Here is a 14,465-nt window from a genome sequence, read left to right as displayed (position 1 = left end):
AAAAAAAAAAAAAAAGGTAGTAATTTCGATGCTTCTCTGACCTGACAGAAGTGAGAGGGATGGCTTTAGCAGGCGCTTGCCTTGGACTATCTTTAGCTTAGCCCGGTAGAGCGAAACTAGTACGAAGTGCAGCACCTAAAACTGTGAAGGAGGACAGCATCTTGCCTTCTTACCGGGAGAGACAGTTCCCGGGGCAGAATCTAGTACCTCTAGCTTACTTTTGCTAAATGGATGGAGATGGATATAAGTAATACTTGCAAGCATAGTGCAAGTATTTCTCTAAAACCTTTAGAGAAAACGGATAGGATCCGGTCAGCCTCCTTTCCTCTTTGAACTTTGTGGGAGTTTTGTTGCTGGAAACCACTAAGACTTTGTTGTGACCTCATTCTTTTATCCTCTACTTTTGCTAGTTCAGAGATAGGCTGGTCTTGACATACTGATCTCATTCTGAAAGCAGAGTGAAAAAAAATAGATATTTTCTGCATTCACTGAGATGGATTTGAGTTCAGATCTGATTGCTCCAAGGAGGCATTTGAGATGTGAAAGCTTACATTTTCTTGATAATTGTATGTATCAGTAGGCGTGGAATTTCAAGAGGCCAGGTTTAAGGTTATGTTGCTGCTGAAAAGGGAGGCCCACTGCACCTCTGTTTTCGTTGCCTCTTGTGTGCAGGTGTAAGTGGTTGTGTGGTTGGCTGGATTCATCCACCAAACTGACCAGGATTAGCGCTGTACGGAAAACTAACTCTCAGGACCGACTGTGTCTGTACTACTGCTGGTGTATATAACAGGGAGAGGCAGGTCTGCCCCTTAGGCAGTGTTGTGGATCAAAATTAAACTGTTTGTGAAAGTGTTCCCTGAGGCTGTGCTTCCTTGGGGAGGTGAGCTGGCCTAGTGTTTGTGGTTTGGTTTTGTTTTGATTTTTTTTTTTTTTTTTTTAAGATTAAAGCTGTGAAATACTGTCTCCCTATTTCATGATATAGCTAATATTCTCAGCCCTGCCTCCACTCCTCCATTCTTTCACAGTAGAAATATTTTTGTTTCCTGACAAAGTTTACTTTTGGGTAATGACCAAAGTGATACACATGGAGGGTTACAAAGGTAGAACTGGAGAATTTTTAGAAACTTACCTGTGGTGATTATCACCAGTAACTCCACTGGTATTGCTAAAACAGATGTTCAGTTTTAGAGAACAAAAGCAGGTTTTGCTAAATGTAAAGATGGGAGTACTTGCAGTAAATAAAGAAATTGCATTAGACACAAAAAAACAGGTGGATAAAGAATTGGAACGGATGCGGTAAACAAAATATTGCTCTCAGATGCTCAGTTTTGGTCTGAACTGTATGTTAGTAACTGGTTCTGACATCAGAAAGATCTCTGTCCAAAACGAGGATAAAAGATAAGACTATTGCCAAAACTGTATTTACATCAGAGGCATGCAAAGAATCCTTTTGGGTTCTAAACAGTTTGGTTAGTTTCATTAAGACTAAGAACAATTGGTCTGGAAAAAAAAAATCAGACTTTTATTATTTTAAAGTCTATGTTAGTACAGCAGCTCATAGGTTTTACTCAGGTATTTACTGGAGAATAAATACTTTTCTTGTAATGTTCAAGAGTTTTATATAAGCCTCTGTGACATAGTTTAATGGCTTAATTGCAGTGTTAAAACACTTCTTCAGAAAGTGCTGAATCTCCAAAACTTGGTGTGGTTTGGTTTTAAATGATTTTTGCACCGTGGCTCCTGCACCTGTCTCGAATCTGTTCTGTGGTGTACACATCATTTAGAACTTCTTTCGTGGAAACATTTTTTTTTTTAGGTCCTGTATTGAAATTATTAAAACTGAATCTAACTGCTGTCCTTGTAGAATTTATCATTACAACTTCTCATAAAGAAGATAAATTGTCCTTTATTATTCTTTGTTAGAAAAGATAGTGTAAGATTTAATAAGTTACTATATCAAATGCTCTAGGCGGGTCTCAACAGTACAGTGCTTAAGTTAAATATTGACTTGCTGTATAGGACTTTAGTCTTGTGTAACCCTTGCTGAAGCTGCAGCCAGGAGAAAGATATCATGGCAAAGCTAACAACAACTTAAAATTCCCCCGTCCCAAACTGAAGCCAGTCTAGCTGTGCACAGAAGCAGCTAATAGTTGCAGAGAAGGCTTGGCTTGGTGATGCTTGTAACTGATTGAACATGTAGTTAATTCCTCTGTCTTTCTTGTTACTGTAGAATAAAAAATTTAATTAAAATACCATTCAAAGAAAAAGGTGAAATAAAGATGTAAAAAATGTTAGTGTTTTTTGCAGTGTAGTCTTTAACTACATAAACATAAACCTTCCTGTAGTACACTCGAGCCCTGTGCTGGTAGTTTCTGCAGCATGATGGAGTAGGTAATTAAGTTTGTACCTGGGAGTGGTGACAGTCCTTCTCTGTCTCTCTGTAGATAGTGAAATGACTAGAATTTGGGGTCTCATTGCTGGCACCAAGTTTGGTGGTCCTTTCTAATCTTGCTCTTACTTATACTTAAACATACCTGTAGCTGAAAGAAAATCTGTGTGCTGGTAAACCAGTAGTCAGGAACTCTTGTCACTGGGACCATGCCTCCTGGTATATAAGGCTCTTTGTGTTTTATATACACATGATCCCTTGAAAAAAAATAAATTTCTCATTCTTGCAAAGATTCACTTTCAAATCTGACCTAAGCGTGACTGGTTCAGTATTTTCAGTCTGCTCCATGTCTCTTTCCTTGCGGTTGTGGGCTTTCTTACAAAGGTCTAAAATCTGGTTGCTAAACTTCATTGAAAATGGAATTCCTCTGGAACTGACAAGATAAATTTTGTTCCTCAGTGATGCAGCATGTATCATCCTTGAATGCTGTGCTGTGGGGAGCTCAGCATGCAACACAGAGCTGTATATTAAAGAAAAGTCATTTTTCTTGAGCTAAGAGGCTTTGTAGGTGGGAGGCATCTTAGACTTTCTTATTTGCCAGTGGGGAATAGGACTTTCAAGCTAATCAGGAGGTTGTTAGCAAAGAAAAAAAAAAAAAAGAAGAGCCAGTCATCTAAGGTGCTTTAGGTAAAGGAATTGCTGCATCCTTATTTCGAGCTGTTTACATGTGGGGGAATAACTTATTTTATATCTTTGTTAAGTCTGGTTTATTGTCAGAGTCTAGTTCAGGAAGATTTTTTTCCTAGGTTATTGGAAGAAGGATGTATGTCATGTGTCAACTTTGTATACTATAAACTGAGGTTTTGGTGAAAGAAACATTTTCGTTTAGGTGTGGGATTGGGTTGATAAATCCTGTCTTTTTACTTTCTCATTTTGAAACCATTTCCCTAACTGCAGTGAGCATGAATTGCTCCTTGCTCACTCTGACTATTCTGGAATGTGCATTTATAGAGCTGTCTGTGAAGGGCTTGTGGAATAACAAGTCGTTTGGGTTTTTAGCATTTCTGTCAACTTTTTCCACTTTGTGAATATAGTGTTGTGATGTGATTCATTTTCAGGTGTGTTTCAAAGATGCATGGAATTTTGGTGTGACTGAGATCAAGATTTAGGCTGAACTCCAGATGGTGGTCAGAGGATTACTTTGAGAGCTAATTATGAGTGTTCTTTGTATAAGTCTGAATAGTTACATAACAAAGATTTTTCTTTAATAATTCACCGGGCAATTTGTTGGGGGAGAAAAACCCCAACTTTTAACTCTCTGATGAAGCATGTTTTTGCCTTAACCCATTTGGCTCATAGTTGTACTCCAGCACTTGTAGGCTGTTTTAATGGGTATTAATTTCCTGACTCTGAAAATGAGATCTGTGATATCTTTGAAGTTTGGATATTTCTTTTTCTTTGCATGTGTGGCCTACATTTCTCCTTGCATCCATCTACTGAGTGAGCATACTGCTGTGGTGTGAGCTGAGAACAAAGACCTCTGCCCGTGGTTTATTCAGGCATAGACTCTGTTGAGTTAGTGAATGCTATTTTTGGAGCTCCCTCCGGGAGAAGGTGGTCAGCCTGTCTAACCTCAGACCCGAGCAGAGGGGAGTGTAGCAATGTCAGCTTTGGTGTCACTGTGCTGGATCAGCTGTTGGTGGTGGTTCTGTCAGGGAGGGTCCTGTCCTCTGCAAAGCGGGGTTAGCAGGGTCATCCAGCAGCAAGTTGGTGAGAAAACATGCATTTTACTCCTTTGGTTTGTTGTTGTTGCCAGGAAATACCTCATCTACATTTCAGAGACTTTTGAGTTATGGCTGCTCCTATCTTAGCTTAAAGATTTGTGCTACAACTCATAGGTAAAGGTCAGTGCCCCTGATCCACAGCTCTGGGTCTTTGTGCCAGCCTATCTTGTCAGGTTGCGCTGTCCTGTCTTGTGTGGTGCCTGGTGCTGTGGCTGCTACAGTTTTGGCCTTTGGTCTGTGGCAGGATGGGTTAGTGCTAAAGGGGATGAAGTTTCTTCTCAATCCTACCCCTCCCTATTTCTGGACTACTCAGGTAACCCTCAAACAGCAGTTTTCCACCGGTGCTGTATATCCAGTGCTGCTACTGGCTTCAGATCAGCCAAGCACCTGAATGTTGGTGGAGAAAACTCAGTGCTGCGGTCTTGTAGCTGGTGGTGCCATGGACCTCAGCAAGTAGCGGAATGATTTCTGAGTTTTCCTTAACATAATTTGTTTTCTACCTGTTTTCCTTATAACAACCTGAATGCTAAAGTTTGTGGTGTTGCTTGGTGGCATTAGGATACTCTTGAGGGAATTAGAATGTTTAAAAATTGCTTTAGTCATAGGGTTGCTGGGAGGACTTCTCTCTTCATACTTTCCTAAGTGAAGGTTAGTATGTCGTATAGCTGACAGGGTACTTTGAGCTTCCTGGTTCACTTACAAATAGAGTGCTCTTTTAATGGGTTATTTACATTCCTCAAGGTACCATGTCCTGTAGTTTCGATGTACTTGCCTGTCTGTAATGGGAGGAAATAGCGGTGCTGGTTAACTGATTTGATGTGTTCTCATGATTAGAGACTCCTCCTTCAGCCTCATGGGCAGAAGATTGAACAAAGGTGTGCTGACTGTAAGCTATAAGTACTATTTTTGTGTTCAGTCATCCATTGCCCTTGCCTGGATGCAGGAGCTCTCTGGACAGAGATGATCTGAACTGTTGATGGGTGCTGTTTAGTGCAGTCAGGTTCAGGGGCTCAGTAAGCTGACCAGGCAGGCAGTCTGCTGAAGAGGTATCTGTGTGAAAGCCTGCTAGTGCTTGAAGCCATAGGGAATGTTTGCAGAGTCATTTTTCCTCATGTCTAGGGCCAGAATATACAACTTGCAACAAAAAGAGTTGTCGTGATGTCCCAAAGTGATTTTTACGGGTTTTCCTTTGCTTTGTCAGGGAACAGTTGACCTTGGGACCAGCGCCTCAAGCTTGCTGGCAAGCTGGCTGCTTTCCTGTGGTTCTGAACACACTGAAGCAGCAAAGATCATTCCCCAGACTCTGAGTATGAGATTTAGTCAGTGCCCTCTTCAGAAACCAGATTACCTTGAAGTTGATCTCTTTGCTCCATTTCCAAGAGGAACTGTCAGTTTTCTTTTGAAAAATCTAAATCTAAGCGCAGGCTTCCTGATTCATGGAGTGGGAGGCTATTGTATGTCTGACCCCAAATTGGCTGCTACTCAGGATTCTGCAACATGTGATGCCTTGTGTTGAATCAGATGATGGATGGGTGATTTTGTTGATTCCCTCCCTACCAAGGCATCCTTTAACCTTCTGCCTGTTTTGTGTGAGGCCCATATGGTTGCAGGACTGAAAGAAAACACTAACTTCAGATTTGTGTTGCATTGCATGGGCTGGGTGCTGGGTAGTTCCTGATGCTTAAAACAGCATGCTTTTCTCCAGTACAAGACTGTCATTGGTACCAGGAAAGATGGTAGTAAAGAACCTCCTCAGCCAAATGGCCAGTTTCCCCTCTTTGTGCTCAGAGAGCTCAGTGTTTTCTTTGCAGGTCACAGTGCTTCATACTCCTTAATTTCTGTCCTTTCCTGGAAAGTCATGCTTTTCCCAGGTTGCTCCCTAAGATTTCATTTCAATCTGTTTTCTGAAACCTCCCATCTCCACAGCAGAGGTGCTATACCACACTTGTGTGTTGAGAGAAGACTTTTTTTTGTGTGTGTAATTAGAGGATTAAATCTTCCAGACATTCTTTGAAGCTACTACTGAGAGAGGAAGGCACTTGGAGGTACATTAGATACTCTTAGAAGCTTGTTTATGCTTTGTGTGCCGAGATATACTCCTTGTCCTCCTTTCCCCCCGGACTAGCTCAGATTATGCTGATAGTATTAGTGAAGAACACTTCCAAGTCTGATGTCACTCTACAGCAAAAACCTGGAGGTACTCACCAAATATTGGGACTTTGCAGAGTCATCCAGGAATGAAACTGCATTTTGTAGAGCAAAATGTACTGAGATTGCTGTTTGCATGGAGGACTCTGATGCTTGTTTAAAGAGTAGCTCCAAGCAGAGCTCTCCACATGTTGTGTGTATGCAGTCACCTGAAATTACAGGAGAGTTGCTTTTAAATGGCTGAGTTTCTTTAATCTGTATTGTCTTTATGACACTCTACTCCTCCTCTCTTTGTAGTTCTTTCAAACTCCAGTAGCAAGTTGGCAAGAACTGTGATTTTGGGATGTATGCAAAACCTCTCTACCTGTGAGCCTGCAAAGGGGTGTGGGACTTACCCTGCAGATATGACCAAAGGGGAAAAAAATCTTGGGGGGGCTTTACATCTCAAGCAGTCAAGTGTGAAAATTGCTAGAATATACCGAGCTGTAATTATTGGGAAGTAGGTGCCTTTTCCTAGATCTCCTAGCTAGTGGGAACCTTGAGAGTTTGACGTGAGTAATCTGAAAGAGATGGAGGGTTTCACTGCCTTGAGTAGCATTGTGACTCTTTCACGGACACTTCCAAAAGGACAGACTATTGATAACAGGAACTGCAGGACATGTGGTGTTGAAATTTTATCTGCCTAAGTAGCTGCTAGTCCAATTCCATTAATGTCTGCATATTTAATAAACTTTTAATGTTGGATTTTAATGAGTTGGCAGTTATCTCTGAACATCCAGCAGCAGCAGTCACAGTCTAGATGGCTTTCAAATGTGTTTTTCTCTCACTTGGAGGGCATGTGGCCTTTCCTTGGGCAGTCAGCACTTGACAGGCTATGGTGTGCTTTGATTCAGTTTCTACTGATGTACATCGACAAAGAATTCTTAATTTGGATGGAGCCCTAGGGTTAAGTTTTCAGGGGACGAATCTTTTTTAAAAGCTGGATGTAAAAGAACATGACCTTGGTTAATCTTGTAACACACCATTTATCTACTTGGGATGATTCTTGCTAGTGATCTAATTATTTGGGCTGCAAAATTTGGCCTCCTAGGGAATTTGTTTCTAATGTATCATTTGCTCATTTACAATCCTAGTGCTTTTGCTTTGCCTTTTCAGCCTAATTTTCCAAACATATGTCAAACTCCTCAGATTCCCAAGCAGACTGAGAAGTGTCCTGGTTGTGCTGCACAATTGGAATCAAGTGTGTCTAATGAGGTTAAGGAAGCTAATCGGTTATCCAGGGAACCTTGGCAAAATTCAGCAGAAAAGTTCAGTGTTCATGCTTTTGAGATAAACCTAGGTGTAGTAAATATATGTCAGTATGTAAAATGTAGCAGACAAGGTGAAAAGGGACTTTTGATAACAGTGTAATTCTCAGTTTTGGCACCAGTATGACTTTAAATAAGTCACTTCCCCATTCCCAATCTTTAGGATAAATTCTCAATATGCTACTGTAACGTAGATGGTAAATGTGTAAGCTGTGAGGGTCGCAGGGGTAAAGAAAGAAGCCATTACTGCTGCCTTTGAGATAAGAGTAGTTCAGTGACTGGACCCATCAGATTGTTTTCGAGTGACCTTTTAGTTGTCTGGTAAAAAGCAGGAAAAATGTAATGTTTATGTGACATAGTATCTTTATCTGAGAGAGCTATCCTTTAAATTCAAGTTCTTTTTCTATCTCCAGAATACAGGTTTCTGAGAGGAGGAACAAAGAGAGTTAAGGACAAAAACTGATGGACCATTACATCTTCCAAAATGAGCCTGTTCACACTTGGGAAACTAACATGTCTTGAAGGTGAGTAGGTTTTGTATGTGACAGATGAGCTGCCCAACGTCTTGGGTCTTGATCATTGGTCTTCCCAAAGATAGATCTGTCCTCGTTTCGGCTTAGCGTGCAACTGCCTTTCTGGACTGGCACAGCTCATAGAAGCACGTTTGTGAAAATATGTATTTTATCACTGGGAGAAATATGTAGGAATTAGGTAATATTTTCCACCATACCAATTAGTTATTATTGATTTGGAGGCTCTTGAAAAAGCTAGAGTGCTTAGTGAAAGAGGCAAACCATTTAGAACATGGCTATTTTTTGGTGAGTGGAAGAAATGCAGGTGTTTTATTTGCAGGATGAGAAAGTTAAGTTCGTAAGAGAAACTTTAGTTTGCTGAATGTATTAAATTAGGTAAGGCATTTTAAGTGCTGTTCCAGTCGTACCTCAAATGATATTATCAGTGTTCAGAGTAGCTGAAGAAGAGTGCTTGCTATCAAAGATGGTAAATTAATTTCCCCAAAGTAAAGAACATAATACTTGAATGAAATTAAATCAAAATTATATTTTGTAGAGTTTGTGGTATCTTATAAGTTATTTTTGTACTTAGCCCCTCAGGGCTGTAGGCAGTGACTATACGGTATTGCTTTAAAATCCTTTAATAACAGAAATCTAAATGGGAAATGTCATGTAAGTCCTGCACTCAACATTGAAATAAACCCAGGATTTCTGAGACAAACAGTTAAGGTTTAAAATACCTTGTTTTAGACTTCAATGTCACTTTATATATATAAATAATATATAAAAGGAGGCCGTAAGCCTAAGTTTGCCTGCATAGCAGCATTGATTCTGCTTTCTAATTAGGCTAATAAATTTGCTTTTCTGTTGGTTACTTTACTGTTAATTAATTTTTCTATTTTTTTGGTATGAGCAACCTAGCACCTATGAAGTCAAAGCTAATAGTGGCATTTAAGTGGTGAATAATAGGTTTAGGTGGTTGTCAATTGTCATTCTGTCTGCACAGAAATTGTTCTAATACATTTAGCATTGGAGTCACAGGCCTCCTGTGCATAAATGCTTTTTGCTGTGGAGAAAAAGGCCTGGTAGAAATTCAGCTCATGCTGAACTCATTATTCCTGTGTTTTTGGAGATTTGAAGCTGTCTCATTATCCATGCAAATTTCTTAAATATTTGTATATTTGGTAGTACTGATGAGCCTCTCAAGAGTGTAATACTTAACAGAGGTAGGAGGGGATGCAGTGTCAGGGGGCCTTACTACTCAAGGAAGGAAAAACTTGTAGCTGGAGAGACACATACTGTTCACATTCATTTGTGCTACATGGTCTCTGGTATAATCTGCCACAATTCTGCATAAAAGGATGGAAACATGAAACCCCCAAACCAAATGGTGTTACCAAGTTCTAAAAGGTCCCCTTGTATTGACTAGTTGCCTGTGTATTGCAAGGGTGCTCTTCAGATTCAATAGCATAAGATGTGGAATGTTTTGGGGACATGTACGAGTAACTTAATTTATATACATTAGAGCCATGGCACTTTGTATGGAAAATTAGCCATGGAGGAATGTGATTTGCAGTACTGAGTCCATGTTCCTGAATCACCAGCTTTGTTTCTGATTAATTTTTCATTAATTGTAAGTGTGTTGCCCTGGGTGTTCCTTACAGCTATGTATGGGGAAAAGTAATATTGAAGTGCTGAAAGTACAAACTGAGGTCAACTGAGTATCTTTTTTTGTGAGCTGGGACAACTGGATTTTGAGTTTCTACTGTTATATGTAGTTAGACACTGAGAACTTCTGAAAAACTTTAAATAGGAACTTGCTATTGATGTTTCACACGTTCTACCTAGTAATGTAGAAGCTAATCTAATGCTACAGAAAAGTAGGATCTGTTACAAGAGCTGTAAGTTGAGTGTTTTCCATGTATGTGGAAAAAATAAGTTATTTTCCTGTACTGTGTTAATATTAAAAAGCTCGTGTGATGTTTGAGTGATTGCAGAAGTCCGTCGTTAAACCACATGCTGTTCATGTGTGGATGAAGGATGTTTTGAAGGTAAAGATGTTATCTGTGAGCCTTTTTGTGGAAAAAAAATCTGGAAATCTAGAGAATCTCGCTCAGAATTTGTTCTGCTGTAGTCTGTTCTTTTCTGTTGATGTGGATGAACAGAAATAACCTCCTCTTCCTTTTGCTCTCTCCTCTTTCTTCTACAACTTTAATCTGTGGAGAAAGATTGTGCAATAGGGTAAAGAAAGACGGAGAGTAAAAAGAGGATATTTTGCTGGTACAAGGCTTCTTTGTTCCCTGAGTTCAGGAAGAGCTGAGCTCCCGGTGATTTCATAAACTCTCCTATTACCTGTTCACATACTGGTTAGTAAGCCTAAATGGATGGATCCTCCTCTCCGAGTCATTAAGTAAATATTAGGCAGTGGCTGGTATTCCTGATACTGTCTGCTCTGAGTACTTACTCCTGTTTCTTGCTTATTGTTCGTTTGTTATTTTCTTAGCTGCTATCGCAAAGCCAGCAGATTTTGTCAGCACAGGGTCTTCTCATGGCGTGCAGTTGTAGAGAGACACCTCCACTGGAGCTAGTAGCTGTTCCAGTCTTGTTAGAAGAGATATTTTCAACGGTAGCTGGAAAATATTTGGAGATGTTTCCAGTAAAACAGTTGGTACTGATTCTTGGCTCAAAGCCTCCTCTTGATCAGAGGCAGCATTGTGGTTTACCAGATGGCCTGCAAGCTGGGTCTGGTGCCTGTGCTGATTGCAATCCCTCCTGCAGGACAGGGCACCGGAGGAAGTGCATCTCTGGCCTCCCGTGGGAGCCCCAGAGCACACCGTGTCCTGAGCTGTTGCTTGAGCAGGAGGTTTCAGCAGTTCATTCCTGCTTGACTGGCTTTGAGGACAGCTGGCTGCTGCAGATAGGGCTTTAGGACTGGAGATCTGTGAGCTGTGCTTCTCTGGCAGCTGCTGTAGCCAAAGGGTGGCTGAGTAATGATGATATATTGCTGTCTCCTTGAAGAGGAGATTTGCAGCTTGCATGGTGGAACAAGGCATGTCAAGTGTTTGTGCTCACTGGGAAACTCTACTAGGGAGGGAATTGGGCGAGTTATCCACCGGCCCACTCAGGTACCATAAGACTGACTCCCAGTGTGCACACACTGAGATATCTGATAACCACTGGGTTTTGCTGAGGCTCTGGATTTGTGTCTATTTTTCATGTGGATTAGACTGTAGCAGGCTTCTATCCTAAGTGTAATACCTTGGATAGGCGTAGGGGTCCCTGTTAGTTTTTCTCTCTTGTCTCTCTGTCCCTGATATATCATCACTTGTGGCCTTGGGGGATTTGAAAATGCCTCAGTGTTTCTGGATTAAATTCTTATCTCATTGGGAGAAAACTTGCCAGTTTAACACAAAACTTGACTAAATATGGACAGTTTGAACCTTGGGCAAAGACTCACAGACTAGATGATCCTGCCCAGCCAGAGTTAGTTGCCATCCTTACTTTCTCTGGGAGAGGGGATGCTTCTGGTGCTGAATGGCTGAGACCATTCAGGGGAAGCTCTCCAGGCAACTAGAGACAAAAGCTGTGGAGGAGAACTGCCTAAACTTTTAGATACTACTTTGCTTTTACTGATACTGTCTTCAGGGCATTGCTTATCTCCTTCTGCCAAGGGAAGCTCTTCCAGCCACCTCTAGAGATGCTTGAAGAAGTCCAACTAATCATGGGGTTATCTCTTTTTATTCTGGAGATTTTGGGGGTTTCTTGTTATAAACTGGAAGCACAATAGATGCAACTCAGTTTGTGGTACAAATAGTGTAAGCAGCCTGAGACACACCAAATTTCCTAGAGGAAGATTGAATTTATAGCTGTTGTCAATGTTAGTGTGGTGGATTTGACAGCTTGGTTGCTAGATGAACTTAGGCTTTTTTGGATGTTTCATTTGCTGTGTTGGGAACCATTTGTTCTGCTTCAACTGGATGTGAAATATTACCACTGGGGACTGATTCACTTAATGGCAAAGGAGGCTGTACTATCAACATCAGCCTGAGGCTTGCTGTTCTTAGAGCTGTTTTACACAGCCGCTGCACTGGAATTAACTTTCCATAAACAAAAAACTTCAGGAATTCCTGATCTGGGACCTCACTGTGTCAGAAGGAGACTGCAGCCCACTTTAGTTAGAGAATAAGTGTCCAGTCTGAAAGCCAAGTCACACTTTTATTAAGATCTGCTATTAAGAAAATAATTTTTGCTAAGCAGAGCACATTAGGCTGTCACTTAAGGGAATAAACTGTAGAAAACTTTAATCACTTTGGAGGGGAAGAGGATGTATTGCTTCAGATTCCTGTGGTGTTTTTTTCCAGCTTCCTGAGTAAAACAATTCTATTTTTATGGTATATTTTTCCTACATTTAAATATTGTGTGGATGTATTTTAAAAAATGTTTGATTACATTATGATTGTGTGTAATGATTAGATACTGATTAATATGAAAGAGGTTCAGCATTCAATTCATTGTAAATTTGCCAGGTAGCATCACGTGTCTGCATGTTGCCTTATCAAATACGAAGATATTGTTTCTCAAGCATGTGGCACTTAACCATCTTGAAACAAAATTACATTTCTATTAAAATTATGTTTGCTCAGTGCTCCCAAGTAAAGGAAAAGTTTAGTATTACTGATAAGGTCCATGAGAAACTTTTACTTAGTTCATTTAGCACTTGAGCTGGTCTCCATTCTCTGGTGCATGGGTGTTGCATTATCTGTTATTTTGAAATAGCTGTGTTTGGAAAGGTGCTCAACTCTTGTGTTCTGATGTCTGTTACCACAGTTTATTTTTCCTTGAAATCTAAACACTATCTTTGAGTTGATGCATCTTTTTAATCTAAGGGAAAGTGGAGCTCTGGTTTTATCTTTTTAATTTACACAACCTTGATAAAAGCAGCCAGGTTATGCTGGAGTCAATTTGATGATAATAAATTCCTCAGTTCTTCCTTAAGCCACAGTGAAAATGAAATAAGCTAAATTTCCTGGCAGTTCTTCATGCCTTTTTGTCCAGTGCAGAAGAAAATTAAGGTATTTTGACCTTTCTCTGACATATATAGTCAGTGAAGATGAGGGCAGAGAAAGGCTTTGTAAAAATAAATGAAGTCGTTATTGGTCTTTCTGAAATTGTTATTAAAGCACTTGAGTATGCTCCAATTAAAGTCACAGCCTGTGGAGGCAAGTGCAGGCAATCTCAGCTGCTATTTCATCTATCAACATGGTACTTGGTTTCAAGTTTTTGTTCCTGTCTTTGAAGCACTCTGTCACAGAGGTTTCAAGATGGTGGCTCTGAGCCTGTGCCATTCACCTTATGGGCAGCTTTGTACTTCACCTAGAAATATGCTTGCACTGCCAGAAAATCAGCTGTGCCGAATCTCAACAGGGCTGTCTGAAATCAGGAGCACTGGTGGTTTGGGCATACCCATGGCAGTGATATACATACACAGATGAAAAAAAGGCTTCCAATAAACTGGAGGGTTTCAGACTTTTAACACTGTGGTTATACCTTTGCAGATACAATTGTGTACCTTTTTGTGAGAGGATCATAATTCTTTGTGAAATGTCTCCTGTAAACACTACTAGACACAGTACTGCTGAGATTAAAAAAACCCCAAACCTAAACCAAAACAATTAATAAAGTCCCCAAACTCCACCCAAACCTCACACGCACTTGCTGATCCAATGGATGTACCAGTGTTTTTTACTGTGTATTTGTTAATGGCAGGACAGGCTGGAGAGAGCTTCAGTTGACAGTCCTTCTCTGTGTTGAAGTTGTGCTGACCTGGTCTTTATTACAGCAAGTGCTGTGAATTCGTTCTCTCAAAGGGGTCTTGTAGAGGAGATGGTGAGTATGATGACTTGTGGATGCAAACTGAAGCCTGATGCTGGCAGGTACCTCAGAGTGGTAGGGGAGTTGGGGGACACACGGATGGTATCATGTGTATATGTATTTGCATTGTCCGTTGTAGCTGTTATTTATGAAGTGTAAACTGAGTGTGCATAGTTTACCACCCAAAAACGGGGTGTGGGTTGAGTGTAGGGGAAAACTTAATGTTGCAGTGGTAGCAGAGGATATTGTATTCTCGGTATGTGTAATTTCAGGTCTAATAGATCTCCTACCTATGCTTTGGTACATTCCTGCTTCTCCACTGTATATTTTCTAGACAGCTGTGCTTGCACTGGCTGACTTATCTGCAAAGTGATTATACTGGTATCTTTATTTGCTCTGCTCCCTACTGATACTAGCCCTTGCCAGTGCTCTGTTTCCAGTGTCAGGATGGGCG

At 40.6% G+C, this 14,465-nt stretch overlaps 1 protein-coding gene across 2 annotated transcripts in view; it reads left to right on the top strand.

The window, feature by feature from the left end:
- The first annotated feature begins 8,043 nt into the window (after positions 1-8,043).
- The window catches only part of MAP3K13 (mitogen-activated protein kinase kinase kinase 13), a 69,109-nt gene continuing 62,687 nt past the window's right edge, over positions 8,044-14,465 (top strand). For both annotated transcript variants that reach the window (XM_026855500.1, XM_026855501.1), the window contains exon 1: positions 8,044-8,152. The gene's annotated coding sequence lies outside the window, so the exon portion shown is untranslated. The remainder of the gene's footprint in view (positions 8,153-14,465) is intronic.

Source organism: Athene cunicularia, assembly GCF_003259725.1.
Source record: "Athene cunicularia isolate RWA chromosome 9 unlocalized genomic scaffold, athCun1 chr9_part2, whole genome shotgun sequence".
Lineage (NCBI taxonomy): Eukaryota > Metazoa > Chordata > Aves > Strigiformes > Strigidae > Athene > Athene cunicularia.
The sequence above is the reverse complement of the archived record's forward strand: the minus strand, read 5'-3'. Positions and strand labels throughout refer to the sequence as shown.